This window comes from Squalius cephalus, assembly GCF_949319135.1.
Source record: "Squalius cephalus genome assembly, chromosome: 23".
In the NCBI taxonomy this organism is placed as follows: domain Eukaryota; kingdom Metazoa; phylum Chordata; class Actinopteri; order Cypriniformes; family Leuciscidae; genus Squalius; species Squalius cephalus.
Genome location: NC_137144.1, coordinates 1699405 through 1712433, shown reverse-complemented (window position 1 = coordinate 1712433; position 13029 = coordinate 1699405). Strand labels below are relative to the sequence as shown.

Sequence of the window (13029 nt, the reverse complement as noted above, 5' to 3'; positions counted from 1 at the left end):
CATTATATAACATGTCTGTATGCATGCTTGAATTTATTTACCAATGTATTCTTGCATTTGGTTTTATGTAGTTTGTGTACAGTGACTTCTGCAGCAACTTGAAGGTTTTCCAGTGCACACACCTGCATGTACACCAAAAAGGTAAGAGGTTTTGTAAATTGCCATGTCTTTTCTTTCATTGAAAAAAAAGTTAGGCTGCTAATCAAAATGCATCATACACTAATTTTACATAAGTAACCATATCTTTAATAACTCCAGATACACATCAGTTGATTTACATTTAGAAATGTGTAATTGATCTAATATTATGTCCTTCACAGCCTTGAAGAGGTTCTGACTTTCCTTAAAGAGAAAGTTGACACAACAACAGAGTTTAAGTTGTGTGTCGACAGAGAATACCTTCCAGAGAGAGGCATTATTCAATGGAAGAGAAAGAAAATGGCATCCCCTGTCAGTCTGCTCAAGGTAGTCTTTATAGGAGCATCAGGCATTGATACTGGGGCTTCTCAGAAAGGAATATCTGACTGGTGAGTTATTTTTACTTATTTTCTAGATTTTTAATCTGATATAACAAAAAGCAATTAACAAAAAATAATTGCTCTTTGCTTAAGACATGATTTCAGGGATTGAAACCCAGTTCTTTGAGGGAGCTGGGAGCCAGGGGAAAAATCCCAAATACTCTTTAACTGACCTTGATGATGAGAATTTCAGGTGGCCTTTATCAGAGTTAATTTATTATGTTAACACATTGTAAAGATAAACAGGCTTTTGTAGTTTTATAATTGGTCCTTTTGGTTGTCCTTTTAAAAACAGAATAGTTGGAGAAATATTTGCTGTCAGTCTTGCACAAGGGGGCCCTGCTCCTGCATTCCTGAGGGAGTGGTGCTACAACTTTCTCTGTGCAGGAGAAGTTAACTTCAGTTGTCTGAGCAAAGAGGATGTAATGGATCTGGAATCTTCTCTTCCCATCTGTAGGGTAAGTAATCATTTGTTGAGTGTGTGTCAGGTGTTATGGTGATGCGGAGATGAACCCAATCGCAGACAGTAAATACTTCACACAAGGTTTATTAATGACAAAAACAGAAAACAAAACCCACTAGGGGGCAAAACAAGACAGGATAGATTATTTTAGACTGACAAGACTAGACTAAGACAAAAAACTAGACAATAAACTAACAGCTAAGACAGGACCAAACTCTTCTTTCTAGACAACACTTTCAACAGGTTATTTACAGATTGTTTCACACAATGAATGACAATGAACCGACACAGGACAGCAAACACAAGGGGATTAAATAGGGAGAAACTAATGAGGGAAACAGGTGACAAGGGTAAAGCAATGATGACTAAACGAGGATAACAAGGGGGCGGGGCGAGGAACGAGACAACACAAGCACATGGCCCAGCAAAAGGCCATGTGTGTGAACATAAAACATGGGTCTGTCATGATCCTGCCTCAAGACCAGGGAAAATCAAAGACTAGAAGGCAGAATCATGACATCAGGTTAATATCATATTTATGATTCTTAACCATCTCTCTTCCACTCTTGAACTTTGCAGGTTGAAGATGCTGCAGATACAGAATCTCTAATGATGTTGGCTGATGAAATTGTTAGTTGTGGGTACGCTAGACAGATTGTAGGATTAAAAATAGTCTTGACTGTTTTTCTACCCCCTCTTCCTACCACAATGACCATTTGGAGTTCCCAAAGTGATCAAGGCCTGTAGGCCAAAATGTTTGTACTTTGGGGGTCCATGAATTGTCACACCTTTAGTACAGTGGGGGGCGTGTAATTATCTGATTGGTCAGCTTGAATGTCTCACATTTGGGTTTTCGTCACATGGTCAGGGAAAGGATAAAAGAAGATTGAAACTGTTGCTCTGTCTCTTTTGATGCTCTGGCTCTCTTCTTCTCTGGGTCCCTTTCTTGGGGCTCTCGCTCTTTACCTCCTCCTCTCTCTCTCTCTCAGGTAACATTTTTCATATATGCTGGGTACAATTAATAATATAAGTTATCATCATCTCATACATCTATTTTGTAACTATTTTAAGTGTAACCATAACCATATTTTGTCATTAAACCTTTTCAATTACAACTAATGTGCTAACTAGTTTTAATTTGGTATTGACTTTGAAGTGCTACCTATTGCCAGGGCCGGATTAAGAATTCAGAGGCCCCCGGGCACAATGTCTTGTAGGCCCCCCCTTAGGCAGGCCAAATGTATAGTTTGTCCAAGGATATTTTAATTTTGCATTAACAGTTTTAGTTTACTGACTTAAAAGGAACTTTGTTGTACTATGCTGGAGTAAAGTTCATAAATGATCGTTCTTTCCCATAGGATTTTGTAAAACTATGATGGGTGGACCTCTGTCCCTCTAGTGGGGTTTGGGGGCATGCTCCCCCGTAAGAAAATTTTGTACATTTTAAGGTTAAATGCATCAATCTGGTGCTCTTTGAGAGCTCAAAATTAAGAGCTTCAACGGGCTTCAACCCATGAACTGTGCAAAAAGAAAAAACATTGACTTGTACCTGGACATTAAAGGGGGCTCAAACTTATTTTTTAGTTATGATATAGAGTTTCAGTCTACATTAAATTATCACTGGTGTTTTAGTATGCCAAACAATTAGTGATATATATATATATATATATATATATATATATATATATATATATATATATATATAAATAAATATATATATATATATATATATATATATATATATATATATATATATATATATATATATATATATATATACTGTATATATATACTGTATATAAGAATATGACACATAGGCCTACTGAAGATGAATAAAGTATAAGGCTATTAAATAGCAGTTCCAAAATAGTTTTTGTAAATACAAATAAGTTAGAGTAGACCACAGTCATTTAGAAATATAGTGCAAAAACACAGTGAAAATAAAGTGGCATTTTTGGGTTAAGGAAACAACAGTAACCATGGTAAATACACAATACTAACATGAGCTGTTAATGAACATGACCACTGATCCTGATGAATAGAATGAAAATTGAATGAACATAAACCTGCATGTAAATAATTCCAAACATGAAGTAAGTTGCGGAATTTATTGCCACTTTTTGGTAATTTCATGACTTACAAATTGACATCAACTACGATGTTGTTGCATCATGCTTGTAGTTTCTTTTGCGCTTTATTTATAATAAAGTGACATAAAGCACTCTGCCGCGCTGCGCGTGTAATTGAAGAGGACACGCAACGAGACTGACGGGACAGGAAAGTACGTTTTTTTTTAGGTGAGAGACTTTTTATTTCGTAACAAGTTACAAATAACGTTAGAATAATGATACAGATCTGTATTATGCTATTGTTTTTGATAGTGTTGTACATTTCTTACAGATAATCATGATCACTGCGTTTGTCTTACCGAATTTGGTATCTTCCTGTCAGCAATTACAGTTTGTCTAAGCTTCTTCTTTTTTATTAATGCCACGAAAAACATTTAAAAAAACAAAAAAATAATAATAATGAGAAATAAGTTCAAAGCTTGTGTTTTGGAAAAGAAAATTAATATATCACTAGCCCTAACATTCAACTTCCCACTTTATTAACGTCCTAAAGTGTCACAATAAATGGGAAAAACGAGTCCAAAAAGACGTATAATAGGTGAATCTGGCAACACGGAGGCTGCACCCGCGCCCTTACTCACAACGCGCTCTCAAGCCCCGTTCACTGTTCCTTCTCTCAGCGACATGAATTGCAAACACACATATGACGCGGTTTAAACGGCTAATTAATCATTCAGAGAGCTTGAAATTTTATTTTTGAATATAAAAAAATGACCAAAGTCCGGACCTCGGTGACGTCATAGCTGGCTACGGCCATGCCTATATTAAACCTTTCACGCTTAATCCAAATGTATTGTTTTACTCGGTGCTTGCTTATATGTATTGAAATGTCTGAAACCTAAAATAAACATTATGAGGTTGAAAAAACTGCATAGTTGTGTGCTGCATATAAATAATAACCATATCATATCAAAAGTGAGAAAGAAGAAGATCAAGTTCGGCCAAAGGCAGATTCGAACCCGGGTCCAACGCGTCAAAAATCTCAAATACCAACGCCCTACAGTCTACGCCACTGACTCTAGATATAATGCATTAACGTGAGTCTTTTTGCTAGAAAGACAGACACTTAGCGCAAGTTGCGCAACTATACAATACGCTCCGTAAAAAAAAAAAAAAAAAAAAATTCTCTTTAGAATTTTTTTTTTTTTTTTTTTTTCTTGGGCCCCAAGTGCGCATGGGCCCCTGGGCACGTGCCCATAATGCCCATTGGGTAATCCGGCCCTGCCTATTGCAATACAATATCGTCACTCTCTATAGCAGGGGTCGGCAATAGGCGGCCCGCGGGCCAAAACTGGCCCGCCAGCAATATTTTCTGGCCCGCCGGATTATTTTGGAAGTCCGTTTTTTTTTTTTTTCCCAGCTTATTTTTATTTTACAATAACGGTTTACAAATAGGCCCCGTGTATCATTCGTTACTTATTATTTACTCGGGTAGCCTATAACACACTGATAAATAATATGTATTAGCATACCTGATAAAAAATATTTGCACTAAATGCTGCACAAAACTCTTCCACTAGGCTACTTGAGAAAAGCCGTAGCCGCGCGGCGATTTCACCGCCGCATACTGTGTAAAACGCGCATGAATCATGCGGCGCGGGATTCTATTTTAAAATATAAAGACGGTAGCGGTCGGAACTCTGTAGCCTACCTATAGACTACTTTGGACGGAGCGGGCGGTCTGACTGACAATAGCCCACTCCCGACATCTTTTGACAGCGTATCCGCACTTCATTCTGACCACCTGTAGGCTCCTAGCTCTGAGGAGCTGTTTGGTACTGAAACCATTGTTAATAAATAATAAACAACATTATTTTTTTGCAAGAATGTTTGAAATATTTGGCAGAAAATAGCATGCTTCATTTGTCAGTAGGGCAATATGGTTTTCGTTTATGTTGCTTAACAATTTGAGTGATAGGCTTTGTCCTATTTAATTTATGTTAGCCTATTTATATTTCATTATTTTTTTCTGTGACATTTTTTTCTCTGCTGACAGTAGCCTACAATGTTAAAATAATATTTTATGTTGACACGAACACAAAGCATTTATAATTGTTATAGGCTGCTACTTAATCTCTCAAATTTCCGTTAGAGACATTTGAATGTGAGATTCTGGAAACTAGATCTAAATTTTGCGGACTCGTCAGGTCGGGAAATAATGCGGGTGAACACAGAGTGTATTTTAATTGCTGAATTGAACCTTGTGGGAGCGGGACGAAAAGAAGAGAAAAAAAAACAGTCCCGCGCAGACCTCCTTAAACCATAGGTGTGTATGTGTGTGTCCCGAATAAATAATAATAATAAAAAAGGAATAAAGTTCAAAAGTCGGACTGTAAGCAAATTAGGCATTGCTATTCACACCTTTATTAAAATAGCTGTAATATGTTAACACAATAGTACTTGATCTGTTTAAAATGATTTCATTGATATGCAATGTAGACGTTAAGAGTATAATAATTAATAATTAATAGTTATAACTATTAATTATTAATTATAATTAATTATAATGGCGGGCCAGCTACACGGAGTAGCCCTATGGGTACAAATTAAATACTCTTATAAGAGTATTTAATTTGTACCCATAGGGCTACTCCGTGTAGCTGGCCCGCCATCTACTGGCTAAAAGAAAAATTGGCCCGCGGCCAAAGTTAATTGCCGACCCCTGCTCTATAGCAATGCTCTCCCACAAATATTAAGCTATTGTAACTGTGCTTATTTCCGTCGTTGGTATAAGTAGCAGTGGGTGGAATAGACAAGAAATGTGCAGTTTTCTACCATCTTGCTAATAACGCTTCTTTAGTCATTCGGCAGTCTTGCAGCTTGAACCACAGCAGGAATCCACCCTTACAAGATCAATCATGAACGTAAAGAAAGCATCATTCGGTGAGGATTTATATATATATATATATTTATTTGTTGTCATTTGTTTGTGTTTTTAAAACAGTTTGTCTTTTTTTTAAAGGGCTATTGTCTTACACTCTATAACAAGACTGATTCCATTTCTGCAGCAGCTTTAGAGTGTCATGCAATTGTATGGCCTGGTGGATCAATTGAGTAAAAACTCTGAATTATGCAAATCCCTGTTTGTTCCGGGAAAGATAACAAAAGTATTTAAAATATTTTATTGTTTCAATTCCAGTACTATTTTCTTTATTTTTAGAAAGGTAATCACCAATTTTTATTGTTATAGCCTGATGCAGACTTCATCATGATGAACTGTCAGCCACTATACAGTGAAAAGGGAACATCGAAAGAAAGAATTGAGAGGAAGGTGACTAACTTCCTTCAAGACTTCCTGCAAGAGCTTGAACTGACAGGTAATTCGTTTTGTAGTACTTTGTACTTTTCTAGTCGAATGACCTACTAGCAACGTCCATTGCTGATGAGGAAGGAGATACAGTTCTGCGTGACGCACAACCACTCTCTGTCCAAAAGGTGCTCCAGTGGATGACCGGGCAGTCCCACATTCCTATCCTTCCAGATGAAAAGAGACTGTTTAAAATTGCATGTCATTTTGATCATGATTGCACGGAACGACTTGGAAATCACTTGGAAATGTATGTTATCCAGTTGTTAGTGCCTGCACTTGTACAGTAACATTTCCTGTTAAACACATGAGCACATACCAGGAGTTTAAAAGAATTATGAGTGATGCTGTTAGATATGGAGGAGGATTCTTCAGAGTTTATAGCAAGGTAGTCAGACAGATCTATCAACACAGCTCATTGTTTACAGCAGTTTATTTTTGTTTAATAACAGCACTTTAGAAAATGTTGCACTTTATCCTGTTTCTGTGGTTAATACAATAATAGGTATTTGGAGATTTGCATTACTGTTGATTTGCAATACTTAAATCACTACAAATGAGACCTGATCTATAATGACATACATTCATGTGCCTTGACCAATACCATTTAGAAAGGTCTGTAAACTTTTTCTTTTTCACAACTGTTTTCAAATGACAGCTATTGAGAAGTGTTCTGTTTCACTTCAACAATTTTTGAACAAAAAGTAAACAAATAAAATGTTTGTGTAAATGTGTAGTTCCTTATTGAGCTATACTATTGAGAAATTGGATGTACAAGTCTCGACCATCAGAAATTCTTTGATCCAATTATACATTCTCCCTCCTACCCCCATACTTTCCAGTTTCAGTAGAAACCCTTCTCTCCATACCATATCATAAGCCTGTTTTAATGTCAAAAAACACTATCACAATCTCTTTATTTATCAACGCCTTTCTAATATCAGACTCCAAGCAAACTACTGGGTCCATCGTTCCTCGTCCCCCCCTAAATCCACTCTGATTTAGAGATAACTTCTCTTTTTCCAAATAATACATTAACCTGTCTGTAATATTTTTTTCCATTATTTTACATACATGGGAAGTAAGTGCTATTGGTCTATAATTTGTTGGAATACTATGATCCTTCCCTGGCTTCCTTATGGGAATAACTATTGCCTCTTTCCAGCTCTTAGGTAACACTCCTTCCATCCATATCCTGTTTACAAACTCTAATATTACACTCAATGCCTTTTCACTTTCACTTTTTTATCATACTATAACTTACTCCATCTTGCCCAGTTGCAGATTCTTTCACTCTTTTTAATGCTCTCTTCAATTCAGCCATTTCAAATGGAACATCTAATACACTGTCCAAAACTTCCCTTCTGTCTTTCACTGTCGGATTTCTTTTTAACATCTCTTCTCTTATTCTCTTCTTCTCTTATTCTCTTCCTCTCTTCACACAAGTTTCTGGAAGAGTTAACCTTAATAAACTCATCTCAAACATTATTGTCTTCTCTTCATCTGTTACTGCTAACTCCTCTCCCATTTTAAGCACTGGTAAATCAAATTCCTTACTTATTCCTCTCATTTTCTTAATCATATTCCATATCTCTTCTACTGGAGTACTTTGCCCTATTTCATTACAGAATGATCTCCAAAACTCCCTTTTTGTCTTTCTTACCACTCTCCTTACCACTGCTTGAGTCACTTTATATTTAACTAAATTTTGAAAATTGTGAGTTCTCTTCAATTTCCTAAATGCTTTCCTTTTATTTCTTATGGCTTCATTGTAATCTTAATTCCACCAAGGAACCATTTTCGACTTCCTAATTCCTTTACCCTTTGGGATACATTTCTCTGCTGCCCCTTTAATTATTGCAATGATCCTATCATTTAAAGCATCAATACTATTTCCTTCTGTTCTGTCCACCATACTCAATTCCTCCTCACTTTCTCTCATAAATTCTGCCCAGTTAGCCTTTTCATATATCCATCTCCCTGTAGCTCCCTAATTTTTCCCTTCTCTTCTTCCACTCCCCATAACAGTGATTATTAGTGGGTAATGATCTCTACCCATTGTGCAATTCTTCAAAATCTCCCATTCCGTTATTCCTCCTAACACTCCTGATACCAATCTTAAATCTAATACAGACAAACTAATTTGCTCACATCTATTAACTCTTCTAATACCTGCCCATTTATATCCACTACTTTCCCACCCCACAGTGTATTATGTGCATTAAAATCTCCACACCAGATAACTCTTTCATCATCTTGTCCTTCAATTTTTTCCAATTCATTCAATCCTAATCTCTTGCATGGGTTATACAAATTTATTATCACATACTTCTTCCCTTGATCCCATACTTCAACCACTACATACTCACTTGTTTTCCCTATTCCTACTTTCCTATATGGAATACCTACTCTAATAAAAGTCACACATCCTCCTCCATTACCTTCTTCTCTATCCCTTCTCACTGCAGAATATCCTTTCAGTACAAAATCAAGTTCAAGTTTAACCCAAGATTCCTGTATAGAAATCACATCCGGTTTCTCTTTCATTTGGTTAACATATCCTTTGAACTCCAAACCATTAGCCAACAGGCTCCTTGCATTCCACTGCAGTATTAATATCCAGATTGTTGACCAACCCATGTTTCCTGACTTTGCTGAGACTCCAAAGTTAGACCATCTCTAACTTTCTCCCATGTGAGTCCTTTTGCACCTAGAAATCTTTCCGCTGCCTTTACAATTATTTGAATCTTCTCTGTTCTTTTATCCGTTTGAGCTGTACAATTAATAACTTCTGCAATAATCAACACAAAATTCTTCTTGCTCACCACTAACACATCTTGCCTGACCGTCCCTTCTTCCACCCTTATTTGATCTCTCGGCTTACTTACATTCTGCCCCTCTTTATTGTCATCTTCTAGCTTCTCCTTGCTCTTTCGTTCCACTAGTTTCACTGCTTCAGCATGTCATATTATTTTTCTTCTTCTCATTCTGCACTTCTACAGCTTTCTTCCTTACTGTGCAGCCCCCATACGCAGCATTGTGCACCCACAGTTGCAGCACTTTACCACCGCACCTTCCTCACATCTCCCATAGTCATGTTCGCCTCCACATCTCGCACATCTCTTTTTTGCCTTGCACACTTTTGCAATATGTCCATATCTTTGGCAATTATAGCATCTCAATGGCGCCTTCACATAAGCTCTTACTGGGAAACTTATTTATCCAATTCTAACCCTCTCTGATAACATTTCCTCTTCAAACTGTAACACCACTGATAAACTATCCACTCTACTTCCATCTTTGTTTGTTTTCAATCGTCTGACTTCTACTTTCCCTCCCTCAATATTTTTCTTTAACTCTTCCACTGATACCTCTAACGGAACTCCAGAAATTACTCCACTTACCCACGTCTTTTCACCTACTGGCTTGTAACTCACTACCTCTTGTTTACACACCTTTTTGACTCTGATTATTTTTCCCCTTTGCTCCTCATTAACCCTCTGAGGTCGGCAAACGCGCCCGCGCGTTTTGCTGGATTTTTTTCACATAGCAGCAACATAAACTTAAAAAAATCCGTCATTTATGGTCATATAAATAAAATAAATACATGATTATAAACTATAGAGGGTCTTCTTTTTTTTGTGTACACTCACATTAACATCATAACCTTGTTTTTATTTTTAAATAAATAAAATAAACAGGGTGCGCTTTCAGCTCACTCTGTCTCCGCAAAAATCTTTCTGAAACAAGTCTGGAAAATGAACTGAAACTCAGCTAATACTTATCACACAACCATGAAACATGTGTCTAAAGAAAGCTTTAAATTTCTACTTTTAAATAAAACAATTTACATTCAAAACAAATATTCTCCTGCAATGTAATCTGTATGAAACTAAAGAGAAGTACAGTTTCTCCCGTCTCATCTAATTAACTGTAATGAGTTCACACCCACTCGCAGAGCGCGCTATTCATAAGATAATGTGCTGAGGTGATCTATGCAAAATAAGGTAAACGCCCCCTGAAATGCCTTAAAACCAGCAAGTTTCATTCATTCACTTTCCTGCGCCGTTGGAAGATGACACGATTCACTGGTGAAGAAGCCCTTCAGCTAGTCCTGGATATGATGAAGAGTTCAAATTTTCCTCAGAAGAAGAGCGGGACTCTGACAACGAACGTTTGTATTTTGAAGAGCGACTTGATCCAGCCGTGAATAATAATTTGTGATGAGTAATTCTTTTTAAATTTACTTGCATAAGTTGACAAGCTATTTTATATAAACGTAGGCTACATATTTTACTGGTTGGACCATTTCCATACTTGTCATTCAGAGTAATTTATATTTAAATGTATATGTATGTATATAAAGTAGGAGAGAGGCTTCATGCAGTCTGTTTTCTTTCGTTTTTAATAGTTTTGTTTAAAATAACACATTTCGAGCTTTCTATATATTTCTCTGGTATTTTAGGCAAAGCTTATGAGTTTGGGTTCATTTATGAGGCGAGCTCCAGTTCACATGCCGACACGGAGCTCTATTGCCTGCTATTTTTAATTCTTATGTATTAAATACATACAATTTGTTGATGAAACAATGATTAAAATTAAGATACAATTAATACAAAACGAAATTCACTTTAAAGAAAGGCTTTATACAAAAAATAAATCTAATGAAATGGTCAAAATCTTGTCTGCCCACTCCACTTGTCTCACGATTGCGCATGATCTTAGATCATAGGCCTGTATGAAAGTTAGAATTTTGAAATTAATTTAGAAAATATTATGTATGTTTAGATTATATTTTGACTAGTGTTTATGCTGCCTCATTATCATCAACGAAGAGTGCTTGCAAATATCTATTGCAACATTTAGTTCCTCCACATAGAGGAATTACAATAAAACAGATTGAAAAACAAAACCTTTGAATCTCCTCTTCTTTGTTCAGGCACTTGATGGCCCATTAGCCACTGGGGGAGTGTATGTCACACCCCTGGTCTGAATCTCATTCATATTGATGGGCCATTACCCCTCCCATGCATAAACCTCTTCTGACAAAAAAACTGTTTTACAAGGTTTAAATCAATGTATTGTTTTATGAGAATGATTAGGCAGGATGATTTTCACATCATTTTGAAGCCAGAACTCAAAGCGACAACATACATTAGTCAAAAGTCTTGTGGACACATATTTAGTATGTTTTTTTGTGGTCTTATTTCAGCAACTTTCATTTTTATTTTTTTCAATAACCACGCATAAACATTATTCTCTTAAAAATACAAAGATTTACAAGCATGTTGATCAGATATGATGGTAGCCCTGTTTGTGCTTTATAGAGTGAATTTACACCTTTGCAATTAACATGTTTATAAATAAATGAAAAAAAAAAAAATGTCAGAGCATGTCAGAACACCTCCAGGGCCCAGAAAACCCCTCAGACCCCAGAGGGTTAACACATATCATCAACAATGCTCCATCCTGCAATACCTTTGCACTTTTTTTATCTCACCTATAAACCTTTTTAACTCAATCGTCAAAGCTATGGGACTCACCCCTATCATTCCATGACCCTCTTTAAACCTAACTATTACTCTTAAACTCATCCCTTCTCCTTTATATCATCTTATACTATATCTTCTTCACTACTTTCCCATGAACTACTTGCTGTCCCTTCTTTATTTTTATTTTTCCTTTTCCTTGTCCCTACCATTGTGAATGCTCTCCTCTCCTCTACATTTTCCCCACCTACCTCCATCCCATCTCATTCTCTTTCCTCTGAATGCTCTATGCATTCCTTTGTCTCTGGATCAGCCACATTCTTTTTAGTCGAGATCTAGTCATCTCTCTCTCTCAACGTAAAAATCCTGTTGATTGATTTTGATGTTTGTTCATTTCAAACTCTGTGCGTTCCTCCCAACTCCTTCCCTCTCTCATATAATTCTTCTTCTGCTACTTCCCCTTTTTATTCTAAACATGGAGTGCTACTAGTGACCCCTAGACCCCTACTTAACTCACCAAGAGTTTTACCTGTATGTGCAGATCGCTGATCTTTTCCCTTAGCATGTGGTTTCCTATTTTTCTGAATAGAAGGTGGAGGTCTGCCCCTACCCAGTGACCAGCATTTTTCCTCTTTATGGCCTATTTTCTGGAAAATTTACAGCAACTGCAAAATCTGCTTTATTTGCCATAGGGTTGATTGCTACGTTCTCTCTTATGCTTGTACACCATGCGTTCTGGTACATGACTCTGAGCTATTACAGTGCTACATCACCTTAAGAACTGAAATAGGCACACTTTCGTGGACAGTTGCACATGCATTTTCTGAACTAAACGTTTCAGATTCATTAAAGTAAGGCCTAGTCCACACGGACACGGGTATTTTTATAACCGGAGTTTTTCCTCCTGCGTTTTAAAAAAATCCCATCCACACATGCTCGGTTTAAAAGAAATCTCCGCCTACATGAAAAAAACACGCTATCAAGCGCTGTCAAGAGCATGCCACGCCAGCAGGCGGCGATCGTAAAGCCACGTTGGCCAATCAGAAGCCTGAATCAGAAGCAAAAACCCCGGTTTTACTGTCTACTACACGACAACACTGCAACCGGCGTTTCTGAAAATCCT

The 13029-nt window shown here is 36.9% G+C and overlaps 1 long non-coding RNA gene across 1 annotated transcript; it reads left to right on the top strand.

Moving 5' to 3' along the window:
• The first annotated feature begins 642 nt into the window (after window positions 1-642).
• On the top strand, window positions 643-1623 carry LOC307151552. Its single transcript, XR_013819900.1, has 3 exons — window positions 643-711; window positions 814-976; window positions 1561-1623. It is a non-coding gene; the product is annotated as an uncharacterized lncRNA (long non-coding RNA).
• Window positions 1624-13029: the final 11406 nt, after the last annotated feature.